Below are 5,043 nucleotides of genomic sequence, written 5' to 3' on the forward strand. Positions count from 1 at the left end.
TAACAAAGAAGAAAGGAGAGTAGGGGAGAAGCCCATAAAGAATGGCACTGAGTAGAAGCTCATAAAGTGGGGAGACAACTGGCAACAAGATTTCCTTCGCGAAAGATGTGACTATAAGGGCCCATTTGGTATCGTTCTAAAAAAACGTTTCTAGCGTTTTTTTGTTCTATTGGAATAAAAAAACGCAAAAAACCGTTTGGTGGGATTATGCTGTGTTTCGGTTTTTTTGAAACGAAAATTGAGAAAAAAACGAAAAAGGACGCCAAAGTCGGAACTCCAAAAAGGAGTTCCATCACTTTAGTTTCGTTTCAAAATCCCTAATTCGAAACCATCGTTCCCGATTGCTCGAGCGGCTGGAACTCCTCTTCTTCTCCCTTCATTCTCTCTGAACTCCGATAGCAGTGGCAGCTCGGCTGGAGGTAACTCCTCTTCTTCTCTCTTCTTCTCTCTGAACTCTGATATCGATATTCTGAACGGCTGGAGGTAACTCCTCATCTTCTCTCTTCTTCTCTCTGAACTCTGATAGGGATCTTGTGAACGGCTGGAGGTTAACTCCTCTTCTTCTCCCTTCTTCCCTCTGAACTTTCGTTTCCGAAAAATCAACGTAACGCCTGCTACTAGAGGATGGCGATTTCTTCTTGTCCGTTCTACTTCTTCTTCTCTTCTTGGAATTGGAACCCTATGGCTACCTCCTTGAACTTCTCCGTCGTCGATCACGTTTGATTTCGGTCGCATCCAGCGATCGTTACCGGCGAATGTTCATCTAAGGTTCAATAACCCCCAGGCGTGGAGGTTCGGCTACAGTAAGACCTAGGTTTTATCAGGGGCATTCTCTCTCTGTCAATTGATTTCTCCATTCTGGTTCCAGGGTTTAAAGAAGTATCATCTCCTGGGTAAGCATACCAAGAATCTCTTCTGACCCTATTTTCGCAGGTGCGTTCTCTCTCTCTCTCTCTCTCTCTCTCGATCGATTTCTCCATTATGGTTTCACGTGAATCTAGTCGGGTAAAATTTTATTTTCTCTAGTTACATCGCCATTTATAACCCCTTGTTAATCTCTAAATGTTTTGAATTCCATGGATTATACAATAGTTTGAACGGTTCAATATCAAGAAATTTTCTCTTGGGTAGGTTGTAATTTGGATTTAAGGACTTGTCTTCTATTAGGTTTGAATACATTTCTCTGTTTCCTCCAGAATGGGTTGGATGTTTCTTCACAGAATAGCAATCTTTGCTGCTGCATTTCTAATATTGATGGTGGTCGTGGAGGCCTCAGGCCTCCATTTCTACTAAGTGCGGCGACAGAGCATACATATGGAGATATGTAATTGGTTTGGTTTTAATATCGAAATCTAAAATCTTCCAGGTAATGGCCCAATGAGCAGCATGATAGTTTTTTCAATTCCTGGACACCCCCATTAGATATATTTAGTTGTGGTGCTGGTTGGGAGGGGGGTGGGGGGGGGAGAGATCCATACTTCGTACCCCTTCTAAGAAGATAACCTGGGTGGTACCAAGAGACAAATTGTTTTGAGTCATGGGCTCATGGCCAGGAAGAATATGAAAGAAGTAAATCAGTATTTTTCTACATGATATTTCATGGCTTGCATAGAAACTGTGGTTAGTGGCGCAATAATCATCAGATTGGTGTTACATGTTTGTCAGAATCTCTTCAACCATGTGACCTGATCTGTGATTGAATAGGCCATTGATTTTATGTGATCCAAAATCAATGGGTAATTGACCTATCAAACTATGAAATAGGGGAAAGGATTAAATTTTCCAGTATGTTGTCCCCTACTAGATTTGATGTTAAGAGCTAATGAGGGAACTCCACTTGCCTCTGGCTTAGGGTGTCTTTAACTTCTCCCCAGCCCCAAGTGCAATTGAACTCTTCCACTCAATTACGCAAGCTTATGGTGTCTCAATGCTAACTGATCCTTCAGTGACCATGTTGTAATGTGGGATGTCTAGTTATATGTGGTCAGCTCATTCTGTATTTGGTATGCATTCTAAGTCAATAATGCATTATGGGATTAAAAAAAACAGCAAATGCATACCAAAAATGCAATATAATGTAGTCATCACTCATCAGCTTGGTACTCCTACTCCACAAATTGCTATAGTCTGCAATATGAACCTGTCCACAGTCCATGAGTTGGTCGCCATTGGTGGAGGTATTAGAGAATCCCACAAGAGGAGCTCTCCTGTTTTTAGGTGGCATGTGATTCCAAGATCCCAATCATTTGCATTACTAACATATGTGTTCTTCCCATTTTTTTCATGAGATTGAAGATGAAGGGTCATTATCCAGTGGAAGTCATGCTTCCACAGGATCTTGGAAAGGAGGACTGGATTCAATCCTACAATCATTTGCATTTTTCTCACTTATAGGCAGTCAAGTTTTAGAGATACTAACTGGATATGCCTAAGGGATGAATCAAGACCCTTTGGGTGATGTGCAATTGTGTAATCATAACTATATTTTATATTAGACTTTAGTACTTCCTTGTAGCAGTCCTATCCCAATTTTGGGAAGTTGGTTGGTCTGGTGAATATTGAGTTAAAAGGAAAAATTAGGAAGAGAAGAGAAAAGAAACAAAGGCACTAGAGTAGTACTTAGGGGAAGGGTTTCATCTTGAAAGATTACTGAAATGGAACTTTTCTGAGCATCCCTGAATGACTTAACAGATGTAAACATAAGGGATAATTAGGTTTCAAGCCAATGGCCAAGGTCCAAACATTCTTATGACTTAAGACAGTCGCTGGGCTCCTTTATTAACTCTGAAGCTGAGGTTGTAGCGATAGTTGAACCCATCCTTCAAATCTTGTCAGAAAACGGTCCTATAATAAAATTGATCATGAATCGACAGATCTTTTTTTTTTTTTTTTNAATTTATTCTAAGGCTATATTTGGAAGTGTCAAAAAAAAAAAAAAAAAAAAAAAAAAAATAATACAACAGATATAATAAGACAAAAATCATAATTTTTTTTCTCTCAAGATATGATTTTTTTTTTCTTGATTTCCAAATATCCTGAGGCTTTATTTGGTAGCCAAGAAAAGAAAAGAAAAAAAATACAGAAGTTATACTATTTTCTTGGTTTAAAAAATTCTCATTGTGTTTGGTATGTCCTGAACCAAGAGAAGATTCTTTTTTCTTTTCTTTTTTTTTTTTTTGCTAAATGTTGCAGGCAGATTCGAAGTGCTGTGGTGAGGATTGGGTGAGAAGTTTGTTCGTTGTGTGAAAAGAGAAAAAAAAAATTAATTCTTTATCCTAAAAACACAAAAAAAAAAAATATTTTCTTTTCTTCTACTGGTAGCCAAATATACATAATTTTCTTTTATTTTCTAATCATTTATTTTCTTTTCTTTCTTCTCTTTTCTATATTTTTTTTTCCTTTTCCTTTTCATTTCTTTTCTTCTTTTTTATTCTCTTGGCTACCAAACACAGCCTAAGGAAATTCCATTGACAAGATGGAAAGAAGGGCATTGGCTGAGAGTTAGGACTAAAAAGAGTACCTTAGGTAAATTAATCCAGTTCGTTAGATGCATCCAAGATTCCCACTATAAGGCTATGTTTGGTAGCCAGGAGAAGAAAAGAAAAGAAAAAAGAATCTAGAAAAGAAAAGAGAAGAAATGGTGAGAAAAAAAAAAAGAATATGTATGTTTGGTTACCAAGAGAAGAAAGAAAAGAAAAGAAAAAAATTCAAAAAATTTTGAATTTTAAGAGAGAGATAGACACATAGGAAATCATTGTGTAATCATTCATTTTTTGTCTTATTAAGTTTTCTTATTTTCTCATGTTTTCTTGTGTTTTTGGCAAGAAAATTTTTGGGAGAACAAAAGAAAATTTCACAATTCTCAAGAGTAATTTTGAATTTGAAAAATTCTTTTATTTTCTTTTCTTCTCTTGGGCTGTGTTTGGCAGCCAAGAGAAGAAAAGAAACTAAAAATAATCAAAATTTTTTGAATTTTAGGAGAGAGATAGATGCACAGGAAATCATTGTGTAATTATTCATTTTTGTCTTATTATGTTTTCATATTTTCTCTTTTTTTTTTTTGTGTGTGTTTTTTGCAAGATTTTTTTTTTTTTGGAGAACAAAAGAAAACTTCACAACTCCCAAGAGGCCAAGTGGAATTTTGAATTTCAAAAACTGAATCTTCTCTTCGGTGAAGACATACGAAGTGCAAAGAGAAATTCTTAACCTAAGAAAAAAAAGTATAAAAAGTGCACTTTTTTTTTCTTTTATTTTATTCTCTTGGCTACCAAACACAACCTTACACCCTAATCTCTTTTGGAGTGTTGAGTCATCACCCTAGGGCAATTAATACCTTAGGCTATGTTTGGTAGCCAAGAGAAGAAAAGAAAAGAAAAAAGAATGTAGAAAAGAAAAGAAAAGAGAAGAAAAGAGAAGAAATGGTGAGAAAATAAAAAGAATATGTATGTTTGGTTACCAAGAGAAGAAAAGAAATGAAAAGAAAAAAAATTCAAAAAATTTTGAATTTTAAGAGAGAGATAGACACATAGGAAATCATTATGTAATCATTTATTTTTTGTCTTATTATCTTTTCATATTTTCACATGTTTTCTTGTGTTTTTGGCAAGAAAATTTTTTTGAGAACAAAAGAAATTTTCACAATTCCCAAGAGGAATTTTGAATTTGAAAAGGGAAATCTTTTCTTGGGTGAAAATATATCAAGTGCAAAAAAAAACTCTTTACCCAAGGAAAAAAGTACAAAAAGTATACATTTTTCTTTTTTTCTCTTGGCTACCAAACACAGCCTAAGAGATTTAAAAAAAAAGAAGAAAAAATTAACTAATATCAACTCTAATTAGTTATCAGAGAAACATGAACTCTAAAATCTCTACAGAGAGAAAGACGTTTAGAGGCCGTTTGGTAGTGTTCATAAAAAACATTTCTAGCGTTTTTGAGTGTTAATAGAACCAAAAAACGCAAAAAACCGTTTGGTTCTATAAAGCTCCGTTCCTGTTTTTTTGAAACTCAAAGTACATAAAAAATGAAAAATCAGTGATTTGACGA

Source organism: Macadamia integrifolia, chromosome 11 (assembly GCF_013358625.1).
Source record: "Macadamia integrifolia cultivar HAES 741 chromosome 11, SCU_Mint_v3, whole genome shotgun sequence".
NCBI classification, from domain to species: domain Eukaryota; kingdom Viridiplantae; phylum Streptophyta; class Magnoliopsida; order Proteales; family Proteaceae; genus Macadamia; species Macadamia integrifolia.